At 30.9% G+C, this 14,378-nt stretch overlaps 1 long non-coding RNA gene across 1 annotated transcript; it reads left to right on the top strand.

The window, feature by feature from the left end:
* The first annotated feature begins 806 nt into the window (after positions 1 to 806).
* On the top strand, positions 807 to 7,744 carry LOC138699880 (uncharacterized). The gene is made up of 2 exons (XR_011332111.1): positions 807 to 1,187; positions 7,288 to 7,744. It is a non-coding gene; the product is annotated as an uncharacterized lncRNA (long non-coding RNA).
* Positions 7,745 to 14,378: the final 6,634 nt, after the last annotated feature.

Raw genomic sequence — 14,378 nt, 5'->3', positions numbered from 1 at the left:
ATAAAAAATATATTAAGTTCCAAACAACAAAAATTTGTATTATAACTTTTGTTTGAGTATACTAAAATGTTAAAAAGAATATTTTACAATCAATGTAGTTTATTTTTAAAATATTCTTTTTAAAATTTTAGTATACTCAAACAAAAGTTATAATACAAATTTTTGTTGCTTGAACATAATATATTTTTTTATTTTTTATCAAACAATTTTTTAATTTAACAAATTATATTGTAACTTCATGATAATTTATTGTTTTTTAAATTTTAAAAAATGTCTCAAATTTTAACATATAAGTAACTATTTCAGTTAGTAATTGTAAAAACGTTTCCGTTGCAGTCTCGACATCACTGATAATGGGAATCCAATCCCAGAAACATGTATGATAAATAAAGAAACTTAACAGACATAGTGATCATACACCTGTTATGTACTTTCTCAATTTTATTGTATTTTACTGACCTACTCATTCAATTATTGCCTTTGTTACCTACTTAAGCCAAGTCAATAAAACTAAAGACAGTAATTAGGCAGTAACAATTTGTATAACTCGTTGACTGAGTTACTGACAGCAATGACATAATAGCTCTATTTATCTGTATTATTTACTCACAAACGCGATCACAGATCCAAATGAAAGAAATATTCAGAAAGCTTACAGATCTGAAATACAGTAAGTTATAAATTTAAGGAACGGAGAAGAGTGTTCTATCAGACATTTTTGCACTGATCATTGAGGAATTCAGTTTCTTCTGCCCCAGAGGTATCCTGGACTACAAGATTCATCCACGATCGAAGAGGCAGTCCCTCCCCACACTTTATTGAGTGGTCCTTGGGAAGTTACGTTCCGTGCCAGCGAAATAATTACAGAAGTCGTCTTTTGTGCGTACTTTTTTACAAGTTCAAGGTTGAGATTGTTTCGAGATGCTCCGATTAGGAATCGAGGCAGAAAAGGAGGGGCCACACCCCAGCGGTGGGAGCTTCTGCCCACATCCAACTGGGCCTAAGTGACGAAGGGTGCTAGAACGCCGGGAGTGGGGGCAAATGACTCCAGGAGTTTCCAAGGTCGACCCCACCCCGAGCCGCCCGGATTTTTTGGGGGGATATAAATATCAGTGTGGACTGTTATACCGGTATCAGACACTTGATAGAAACTCAAGAGTCGCGTTCCAGTCAACATGAAGGCCGTCGTAAGTACCAGTTATTTTGTTTTCAAAATCTAAATCTGACAGAACTGTAACCACTTTTTTATTCGGCCTGGAACATAATTTTTCAAACTAAGTTCCAAAATAATGCAAGCATTAGATATCTATCCAGCACTAGAATATCTATCGTCCTACTCCTGTTTTAAAAAATTTTGTGTTTCAAGATACATACATAGTTAATATTTATCAAATAATTTACTAAACACTATACAGGGTGATTCAAGAGAATTTACAGTCCCTTACGGAGCTTATTTCCGAAGACATTCTGAGCAAAAAATGTCATATCAACATTTGTCCTAATCTCAATATTTTCAGAATTACACTAATTTGAAGTTGTTTGCAAAATATCATTATTCCTGAGTTTTAAGGGTAAAAGAACATTACAGATAAAGAATGAATTATTCAGGAGTATCATTTCTTTAATTAGCTAGTATTCTGAAGCTAAATATGTGTTGTGAATTCCATAGTTGCTTTGTACAGTTTTTTTTCGATTTTTAACTACAATATTACATTTTCTTTCGCATTTATCACAACAATTTTTACAGATGACGCCACTCTTGTAAATTCTTTAAGACTGTACATTAGGATGCATAATTAAACTGTAAAGAATCAAGTTTCTAAAGTCGTATGACTTGTAACAATTTTTGTGATAAGTACGTAGGAATGATGTAATTTTTAGTTAAAAATTGAAAAATAAATCTGTACAAAGCAATTAACAACACATTTTTAGCTTCAGAACATTGGCCAATTAAAGAAATGACACTTCTGAGTAGTTCATTCTCTATTTGTAATATTTTTATCCTTAAAACTAAAGAAGAAAAAAAAAGTATTTTACTAGTAAACTTCAAATTAATGTAACTTTGAAAATATTGAGATTAGAGCAAATGTTTGCATGACATTTTTGCTCAGAATGTCTCCGGAAATAAGTTTCGTAAGTAACGGTAAATCCTCGTGAATCCCCCTGTGTAAACTGAAGTAACATCTAACTTCTTAAATAATAAAATGAAAGAGAGAAATTCTTAAGCGAAGAATTCTTATAATGTGACAAGTGTCACGGACTATAATAAATAAATTATCAGAGTTTATAATGATAAGTAACAAATAATTTCTTTGACAACTTTAACATTGTTTTGTTTTTATTTTCGATTCCATATCAGAATGATATAACTTTAAGAAAACTTCTTACAAGCTTTAATGAACATAATATTTTAATAGGTCTATGCGACAATACTTTTACTGAAAATGGTAAGTTGAAATAAGATCTGTACTATTTTATTGAAAAGATTATTTAAAACAAATAAATAATGATTTATTAATCGTGTACTCTTATGAAAGAAGTATATAGGGTAAAGATTGGTAATATTTTGATACTACTAATATTATGACAGTTCTTTCTGAGAATTTTTTTTCAATTTTACTGAGTGAGAGAAGGACCGGTTTTGTGCAGAAACTTGTCCATGAACATTCCCTTAATACATTGACGCAAAAAAATGATCTTCCTCTAACTCAGTAAAATTATAAAAAATTCTCAAAAAGAACTTTCTTAATATTATTAGTATCACAATATTACCAACCTTTACCCTACCTCTAAAAACAGGTAAGCAAGACACTACCTATCATTAAAACATATAAGTGATAGTGTCTTATTAAAAAATATCTAAGTAATATAATTGTTTTCGTTTTAAATAAATGCAAATAAATAAGCTTATCAAACACAAATCTTATAGAATATATATATATTACGATTACAATTAATGTTAATGTGTCTAGGTTAACAATTAAATTATATTATTTAAAATAGCTTCGTAAACCAAAATAAAACGTATTCAAGATTTCTGCTCGCAAAGAAGGCAGCATAGCATTTAAAATGAAGACATATCCACATTGCATGGACTTCTTGAAATTTGTTAAATGTATTTCTAAATCTAATATTAACAAAATTATGTGCAAAATAAAAAAGTCTAGAGATATTAAAGGATGATCTTTAAAATATTGTTTTCTCTGGAAACGGCAAGGAAATTTTTAATATAAAAAGCCTTAAACGTGAAACGTGAGGAAAGTTTAAATTGGATTATTTTTCCCCAAATAGGGTTAAAGTCTACTTCAACAAAAGTAAAATGAAAGGATTATAAGTTATACAAAATAACGTATTTTTAAATGAGAACATAGAAACTTGCGTTTCCAAATTATAAACATAAGCAATAAAAACATAAATTCAATTTCATGCATCATTTTCATGCATCATTTTCAGGTATGAATAGCTGCACAATAAGTTTTAACCCCGTCAGGCCTCATGTACATTATAGTGTACTTTTTTTTTTTTGGAATGTCTTCGATACTTTCAAATATTTTGAAAAATTCAATGTGATAGAAATGGAGAATATTATTTTTGAAACATTTATATACCTGAATTAAAAATAAAATTTAAAATTTTGGGGCCCCAGGGGTCAAAATTTTCCCCAAATTTTGATTTTCTGTCAAGACTTGATTTGGGAATTTTGAAGCCCCAGAATAATTATGTGACTAGTTTTTTTTTTTTTTTTCAATTTTGTTTAATATAAATTCAGATCTGAAGAGGTCTGAAGAATAATTCAGCAACATTAAACAAGAAAATTTGAAGGAAATGTAATGTCTAAAATTTAAAGTGAAATGCGCTTTTTTAAACATAATTTCGCAATAAAATATATACAAAGTATATAACAGACATAAAGGCCACACATTTAACCGTGCGTCGTATTAAATGTCTCGTAAATCGTTCGTATCAACTGATCTCCGCTACCAAAATAAGAAAAACTGACTCTTTAACCGGTGCAGACGAAAGCAAGTCTGCTATTAGGCAGTTCTTGACACGCCCATCTAAAAAAACGCGCACGTCATTGTCCGGCTCTATTGCTTATGCGTATGTCGGGATCAGCTGTTCAGGTTACTACGTTTCTACACGCAGACAGCGCTAGTTGCTCGGGACAATTCCGGATACAGTTTTAGTTCATCGCTAACTGCGTAAATATGATTTCGTTAATATTTACACTAAACATACTGCATATATAGAACGAAACACGAATTCACAGGTGTATGTCTCATATTCCGAAAATAATTACTCTAATTTTATTACTGTTGTTAAATTTATTCTTGTTTATCTTTCAAACTGTACATTAAATTACCTTTGAAATCTAATTTTTCTAGGAATTCCATTATATCGCACTCTTAAAATAATGCTGTCGTAAATACCAAAGGTTAGTTTTCAGTAAATACAACATAAACCAATGAAGATTACCAAGTATCAGTAGGTACGAGCCTTGCAGGCTTTGTCCTTGAACTTAGAGATAAGACAGTTCTACTGTTTGATGGAGGATTAAATAAAAATTACAAAACTGTATGTAGGGTAAAGTTGCCTAATTCCGTGATACTCCAAATCCCGTGATATTTTTTTTTTAAATTGAATGTCACTCAAAGCTTTGCCGTTCGACCATAGCGCCAGACATCTTTCTCGAAAGAGTACATCTTTCGCCTACTTTTGAGACATCGGTGAACTTCCTAGCAAGATATCCAACCCCGTGACATTCAGTGAAAGAAACGTATCACGGAATTAGGAGTATCACGGAATTAGGAGTATCATGGAATTAGGCAACGTTACTCTAACTCAAAATTCAATTTTTGAGAGTTACGACAGTATATTGTAAGGGTGCGATATTATTTATAAGGAATTTTAACAAAGATTATTATTTTAAAATATAATTTATCTCTCGCAATTTAATCGTACTCTTCCTTCAAAGTACTGATTAATTCAAATTCACTATACGAACGAAAAACTGTGTTAAAGTTTATCCCACACATAAAATAAAACGTTAACTTCTGACTTCTCTCTTAAAATATAAAATGAAATAACTCACCAGTGTACAGTGAAATGTTTAACTTTCCCGTTCAGAAATTAGTTATCGGCATTTTATAATGATTAAATGTATAGTTTCATATTTATTTTCTGCTCCCAGTTCAAAATTGTTACTATTGAATATGCAATACAAGTACCAACTACGACTAATACATTTTTTGTGGAAAAATAAATACGTAGAATATTCTAAGATAGCTTCGACGTGCATTAAACGTCTTTAAAATGTAAAAATATAAATTATAGTTAGGTAAGACCTATAGCCAACTTCATTTTACACTACGTTTGCACAATATTTATGTCTATGTTCAGATATGTAAATTGTTGACTATTTATATTAATATAGCTGTTAAACTTCAGACGTGAAATCACCAGGAGCTAGTGAACACAGAGTTGTTTATTTTCAAATACCACTTAACATTGCAACCTCAGTGTGGAGTATTCAGTTTAAAATTATATCGGAAAATAGATGAAGGAAACAATGCCAGACAAATTTTATTAATACTTCAAATATATTCACATCTCACTAAACAACAAGCTTCGTTTTATACTTGAAAGAAACGGTTAAAAATGCCATGTGCTTAGAAAATACATTCTCTCTTCTCATACCTTTACAGTTGTCAGCCCACTTTACAGTTGTCAGCCCACTTTTCAGATTCTGTAAACAAACAAATAACTGTTAGTTTCATGGATCTTCATGGACTGTCGTGCCTCGGATTATTATTATTATTATTATTATTATTATTATTATTATTATTATTATTATTATTATTATTATTATTATTATTATTCATGGACTATAATAATCATGCTATGGCGCGAACAATAATATGAAATATTACAAAAATATGACACGTGACAAATCAAATACCTATTTTATGCTGTATTTACATTATATTATTAAAATTATTATAAAAGATATACATGTATACTTGAAGTACAACCATAGGTCTACTATATGCCAGTTACTCTCGGAATTTAGAGAAAAAGTTGTAGTTTATTATCATTATTGTCTAGTATTGAGCACTATTAACCACTCGGAGCTATTCACCAAATATGTATTTATTCTAATTAATATTTTGTATCTTCATACGACTACTGTGTGACATTTATTTAATTGAAAACAAAAGGTTACATGTTTCTCATTTATCAAACAAAAGTAATATGTCTTGATTAACTATCAATTATTACATAACATTAAGAAATTTCAGTTCATAATATTGTTACAAACTTGTTATATCTTGAACAGACTCCATATGTGTGTGTTTATTTCAATTTTATCACATTGCATCCGGCTATCAATATTTATAACAGTAATAATAATAAATAATAATAATAATAATAATAATAATAAATAATAATAATAATAATAATAATAATAATAATAATTTTATTTTACAGTATATAAGAAATCTATTCTATTCTGATGAAAAATAACTTACCCGAAGAGAACTGAATCTATAGTTTCTAGTAGGCTACATTATACTATGCATCGATTTTAACATTCCCAGTAATAACAATGTAATAATAATAATAATAATAATAATAATAATAATAATAATAATAGCCAAAAATGACCTCATAAAAGTTGATGGCCTCTCCCAATAGAGGACAGCTCTTTGCAATTACCTCACATCTCTGCTACTATGTGGGATTTCCTAAGTTATATTTCAATAATTCAACTTTAACAATAATGTCATTTATACTAATAATTACCTTATTTTTCCAAATCTTTTGTGAAATCACTTTAATAATATTTGCATTAATTTTCAATACCTAAAGAACCATAATGGAATCTCTATATTCCCTTTATAAGGTTGCTTATGAAATTTTATTACAACATATTTAGTATTTAAAAATAATCAGGCGAGACGTACAAACAGACAAACAAATGACTGTTTCGTAGCAATGTGACTCAAGCTATAGCTCTGTCAGCTAATGTTTCTCATCAGAAGGACCGGAGTTCGACTCCCAGAAGTTCTTAAGAGATTTGTTGTTATACAACTTCAGGTTTTCTTGCGATTATAATTTACCACTCACTCATGTATTACAATATAATGAATTAATAAAGGAAATATAATCTGATGTTTGTAAAGATCAGTAAAGAATTGCCTGGTTTCGGAAAGTAAGACAATTGTTCGACAATCTGGAAGCTAGTTGTTGGGAGAAGTAATTCTGATCGGCTGTCAACTGTTTCAGGTAGCTGTTATCCTCGCCCTCTGCTTCGTGGTGGCCGCAGTGTCCGCCGTCGAGGAGGCCAAGAAAGACCTGAAGGGCTCCGAGGCCGTGTACTACGCCGCCCCCTATGCCGCCTACGGCTACGCCGCCTACCCCTACGCCGCCTATGCTGCCTATCCCGCCTACCACTACTACTACCGCTGAGCACCTCGGCACCAGCGCCAAGCATCCCGATGACGACACTGCCCATCTGATTGTTTAATTTATGGACATCAGCGTCCGTATCTTCAACAATTGGAAGTGATCACTCCAAAGCGTCTACTTTTAACACCTAAGTGATGGGACATTTTGTTATATAAGTGATTCGGGGTACACCAAAATTCCAGCCAATCTATTTCACTTTCCAATTCTCCTACTATTGTTTCCTTGTGGCATTGATATTATTAAGCGGTCATGTAATTAAATGTTATAAAAAGGATTCTTGTGCCGTTTTTAATTTTATCCTGCAAGTTCCTACCATCCTTATAACATATGATGCGCGGCAAAAGGGCATAAGTCACAAATTGCAAGTTATCAGGAAAGAAAAATCAAAGTTAGAAATAAGTACCAATGTCATTATAATGGTCTGAAAATCTGAAAAGAGCTCCATCATTATGAAAGAGGATAGACATAATATGCCCTTTACACCACCTGAAGAAGTACATTTTTGTATTCACATAACTCAAAACTAACTTCTGACCTACGCCCTTTTTACCGCGCATCATAGTATCTTCCTATTGTTGAGATATAAGCATTTATGCGTTGACAACTTCTATATCATTCCAATGATAGACTACGTTGTTGTTGTTGTTGTTGTTCTTCTTCTTCTTCTTCTTGTTTATTGACATTTCAGGCTTTGAGCCAGAGGCCGTTTTAGGGTGCCCTCTCCAGCCATTGTACATAAATAATAATAAAATATATTTACACATATGAAATTATTTCTGGCATAAGTGCCAGTAGGTGTGTGAGTGCGGTGACTGATTCCTTTTATTTTGGTGTGGGCCTAATTTGTTAATTGCGATATTTAAGGAATGGTGAACGGGAGAAGAGTTCGGGGTAAAAGATATCAGCTGATAGACAACGTTAAGGTATTATAAGGGGAGATTAAGAGAAAAGCAAGAATTTGGGAAGAATGGGAAATGCTGGATTTGCAGTTAAAGACCTGCTCTTGGGCAGAACACTGTGCATACATACATACATACATGCATACATACATACATACATACATACATACATACATACATACATACATACATACATACATACATACATACATACATACATACATACATACATACATACATACATACATAGTACTTTTATAAAGCATAGCAAGAGAGTTTCGGTCTCCTTGAAACTCCCAGTCGTAATGTTCAAAACCCCTGTTGAAGCGGCAACTTCTCCGTCACTTCAGTAAAGCGGGTTACATATCCATATTAACTGCTACCAATGAATTCCAGTGACGTTGAAATTTACTGTCGTAGCGTTGAAAACTCCTGCTCGCCCGATAACTTAATTTCAGCAATGCAGATCCACGAAATCTTTGAATTTCTGTTCTGCCGCCTTTTTTAATTCAGAACTCAGGTCGGCTAGCAATTTTGATTTAATGTAGAATATTGGTCGCCAAATATTTCATGGCGATTTCGTTCATCACTATTAATAGATCATAGGCCTACTCGTACTTTAGGTACGTTTTGATTGAAATTATGAAATTCCTTCTATCCCCTAATATAAAAATAGCAATGTCCTATTTCCCAATGTCTAAAAATTTATAACACAAAAAAAAATGATTTACAATTTGATATGCAAAAATATCAAATCCATAGAAGAAATGTAACCTTCGCTATTCGGTTAATTTTTATATTATTGTACAAAACACAATGACAATGTATTCACAATTTCATTAAAATACACGTTTGAGCATTTCTGATATCGTAAAGAGAGTTTTTATTTCTTATTATGTCATCTATTGTCTGTCTGTTTACTTCAATTATTTCTATTACAATATGTAATTGGTTTTGTATATATTCAGTATTAAAAAGATAATATAAGAGAATGATTCACAAAAATATAATTATTACCTTACTAAAATTTGTTTCGTTTTAAAAATAATCACTTAAAATAGTTTAATATAAATCCTATGTAACGATTTATGTTCATATTAAAAATGAAGCGATATAGGTATTTTCTTAAAAATAATTTTACGAGAGAGATTAATTATTTTTATATATTATGAAGTCTCCAACACAACATTAACACAAACTTTCACAACTTAGAGCTGTCTGAAGACTTACTTTCCAATATTAATATTACTTCATAATAATAGAGCAAAATATGCTTTATTTTGTTAAAAAAATCATTTTACAGACTTCAGCTGAAAATGTGCTATAGGAACTTCTATTTTTTTCTCATAAAAATTCAAAAGCGAGAAAGGCCCATAAGTGTTCGCCTTCTTTAAGGAGCCTTATATGTGAAAGCCTGAAAAATTCATTATTAATTTCCTAATATTTAAACTGTAAACCAGGAAGAGTTGTGTCCATAATTAGATGTAATTATTACATTCTTATAATGGATCGTTTAGGAAATCGTAAGATGTAAAACATAACTTTGAGATGCGTAAGTTTTTCTTTACACACTGTTACATACAACATGAAAAAATAAATACATTTTTATATACTGAGTATGAAGGCATACACCTCAAAAGCAAATTGGGTCTATGTTAGAAAACTGGAAATATTGTATGTAACCCTTCAGGACTCAAGTCCGTTAAAGATGTACTACTATTATTATGATGATATTCATGTAAGAATTTTCAATTAATTTCAAAAATTAACATTCATTTTAATTAGTGTTCTTTTTATAAATTGTTTAACGTAACTAATCACAGCAATATTTAGTCCAGTCTAAACATTACCTTACAAAAAACTATCAAAAATATCGTAATAAAATAATATTTTTTTGACACAAGTGTATTTAGATTCATAACATACAATGTTTTAAATATTTGTTCACATTTTGTAATAATCAGTGTGCAAAAAGCAAAGCATTGAAAATTTATGTTTCAGATCATAAAATATTAATGGATAGTCCATTATATGAACGTAAAATTTTCATAAAATTATGGTTGCAACTTTTTATAAATCTGTAGTTTAAATATTAGAAGATGTAAAAATGGCAATGAAATTCATAATTTTTCTACGTAACTAATTGCAGGAACATTATTACAATAACGTAGTTTAAAAAATGCCGTATGAAGCACTATTAAGAAAAAAAAACTAATTGTAAGTTCCTACCATAATTTGTTATTGAGATGACCTCGTATTATATTCAAACTCATTTTTTTTTCACACGGTATATAATAGCGAGTATAGAGAGATCTATGTTATTAAATAGTGCATTGTAATGCTGCGTAAGTGTCATAAAAGTGGCTGCAACTATCTGTGAATATACAGTTTAAATATTAGCACATTTATGCAATTATTTCTTTCCACTCATTCACTCACGTATAAGTCTTCTTAATAGGATTACTGAACTGAATATTGATGTAGAGATTTTATTAGTACAAATTCAATCCGAATTATGTATACCACCATTACCACTTTTATTATCATTACCAATATTACCATTACTGCAATTACTACTACTACTTCTTCTAGTATCGCAACATCGACATTTAAATACCTTTGGAACAAATTCAATACATTATCGATTATTAAATTAAACTTTGTTTATTTCTAAGTAAGTCAAATTATGAACTATATATTCAAAAACGTAGGCTATATTTTCGGCGGCATTATAGACTACACTTCTAAATAAGCCAGTAGAGCAAGTGGATAGCTTCAAATACTTGGGGTGTACTATAAGCATTAACATCAGCTTCTGCCAAAAAAGTCAAAAGAAGAATAGCAATTGAAGAGTCCACTGCAAGAATGATGGATATCACTTTCTTGTCGAAAATGAACCAAGATTGTCAATGAATAGCTTAAGAAATATAGAATGTACAAAGAGAGTCATATGGCATTAACACTGAAGTCATTGTCCAGTAATGATCGGAAAATCACAGTTAAGCTTTGAGCACTAAGCATTTCAAACTTTCAATTGCTTCTCTTGAAAATTGTATTCCAAATGACATCCATCATTCTTGCAGTGGACTCTTCAATTGCTTTTAATAGAAAATGGAGCATGTACTGCGAACCTCTGGAGAAAGAACTAAGGAAGAGACTAGTGAAGTGTTTTGTGTGGAGTCTGGCATTGTATGGGGCAGAAACATGGAAGTGAAGAGAAGCGACTAGAAGCATTTGAAATGTGAATATGGAGAAGGATGGAGCGTGTGAAGTGGACAAACAGAATAAGAAACGAAGCTGTGTTGGAAAAAGTGGATGAAGAAAGAATGATGCTGAAGCTGATCAGAAAGAGGAGAAGGAATTGGCTGGGTCACTGGCTGAGAAGAAATTGCCTACTGGAGGGAATGGTGAACGGGAGAAGAGTTCGGGGCAGAAGAAGATATCAGATGATAGACGACGTTAAGATAATATATGGATAATATGAGGAGACAAAGAGGAAGGCGGTAAATAGGAAAGACTGGAGAATACTCGGTTTGCAGTGAAAGACTTGCTCTTGGACAGAACACTATGAATGAATGACTTAATTACTTAATTAATGGACTACACAATCCTACTCTCGTTTATGAAAGTGAGGAATGTCAGCTTAGTAGAATATACGCAGAAGTGTAGAAATGCATAGAGAATAAATAAGGTAAAATCTGTTGTACAAAAAGTTATAGAATGTTCTAAAATAGCTCCAACTATTAATTACTGCAGCACTATTTTATTGTTAAGCTTCGAATTTCAACATTGCCCAAAAGTGATCGGCGAAAAATTTTGTCTGGAATAACACGAGGAAAAATTTAAGAAACTCATTATTGCGTATTTCACCATTACAACAACAATTGCTGCTACTGATAAAAATAAACTGTGGCGGTCCTTTAGGCTAAATACATTTATAACTCTCTTCACATTCGTGTTAGATATTTCATTTTTTCAGATAAGTTTAAAAATAAAAAGTGTACGCGTACAGAAGTCATTAAATAAATAGAGACGCTAACATGGAGCCTTAAGAACGCTTACCAGTCAGAATGAAATATGCGGTCCTTTTAGTGTTAAAAATAGTAAAACTTATGAAAAAATGTATAACATTTAACCATATTATGTCTTTCAGTGAAATATACTGTTATAAACTTAATTTGATAGATGTTTCATAGAAACTACACTACAAACCCTGCTTAATTTACAATTAAAATATCATTATCTGCTGAATTAATTCAGCGAATCTATTGACAATTTAGAAAATAATATATGCTTGCAGACTTATGTTAGCAAATAATTGCATTACTCATGGTTACTATCTCAGTAACTGGGGTAGTATATAATTATCATTTTTCTCAATATCTAAAATTATGCATTTAGCAGGTTTTGAACGGGATCCCCTCAATTTGTATTTCCAATAACCGAGTAAATGGAATATATTAATTATTTCTGTTATTTCATATACGTTAGAAAATACGTAAATAACTTATTTCATTTCATATACTCCAAACGCTGTATAGCGGGATTTCAATCAGTAACTCTGGCTGTTTTTAATTGTTGATTAACCACACTGTACCAACTGCGCGGCTAACTAGCGTCGATGATATTTTTATTTATTTTTATTTTATTTTTATTTATTTATTTAGTTATTTATTTATTTATTTATTTATTTTTAATTTATTTTCTTATCTACCTACCTACCTAATTTATTTTTATTAATTTTCCCACTCATTCATTTTTTTATTTATTTTGTTTTTTATTTTTTCATTTTTATTTCTTTATTTTCATTTTTTTACCTTTTTATTTATTTTTTTTATATTTGTTATTCAACTTTTTGTTTTTTAATTTTTATTTATTATTTTATTATTTATATTTATTTATTTACTTTTATTCATTTATTCTTTAATTAATTTATTTTAATCAATTTATTGATTTAATTTATATTTATTTATTTATTTATTTACTGACTCAATTACAATGTTCAAGAATTACAATTTACATAATTTATAAAACAGATGAGTCCATGGATTCACAACGAAACGCATATAGAGTGTGAGTTGGGAGACCGGAGGGAAAAAATACCTTTCGGTAGACCGAGACGTAAATGGGAGGATACTATAAAAAATGTATTTGAGGAAGGTGGGATAAGATGGTAGGGACTGGATTAATCTTACTCAGAATAGGGACCGATGGCGGGCTAATGTGAGGGAGGCAATGAATCTCCGGGTTCTTTAAAAGCCAAAAGTAATAGGCTAATAATAATAATAATAATAATAATAATAATAATAATAATAATAATAATAATAATAATAGCAGCAATAGGACGAAAACACAACATTAAACACAAAAGTTATAAGATCATCTCTAAATCTCGAGGACCATCGTGTCAATGCGGAACAGCGGAAGTCGTGAGCTGATGTGGGCTGACTCACGCATTATATATGAAAGTTAGTACGTCTGTAATTTAATCACAAACTGATGACAAATCTACAGCAGCGACCTGCTTCCGATACGTTTTTTTTCCTTGGCCGCGCTATGCACATACACTCACAAATATGAATGTAACTCGATATCACGTTTTCTTTTCCATCACATGACACTATTGATTACTGAAGAATATCCTCCTTCAGATTTCATGTGTTCTTGTACGTTACCAAGCAACAATGTTTCAGTTGTACAACTAAAATTTCCGCAACGATCGAGGCGTTTTTATATTACACTGACAGAGTATTAGTTTTTTCCTTTTAATTGTGAATTTCCTAAAGGAATGAACCAAAGTTGTTTATCGTTACCTGTGTATGACGTCTAACTGGACAGAGTTCCATAATTCTAGAGAGATTGGGCGATTCTGTATTCTCACAAATTTAGATCGTTGACAGAATATTAATGTATAAAGCGTAGTAACGTGCATAAATGTATTATGGAACATTCCACAGTTCTCCTGTTACATTTCATTACGTTTACCCATCGAATGAAACGCATCTCTCA

Source organism: Periplaneta americana, chromosome 5 (genome assembly GCF_040183065.1).
Source record: "Periplaneta americana isolate PAMFEO1 chromosome 5, P.americana_PAMFEO1_priV1, whole genome shotgun sequence".
In the NCBI taxonomy this organism is placed as follows: Eukaryota; Metazoa; Arthropoda; class Insecta; order Blattodea; family Blattidae; genus Periplaneta; species Periplaneta americana.
The sequence above is the reverse complement of the archived record's forward strand: the minus strand, read 5'-3'. Positions and strand labels throughout refer to the sequence as shown.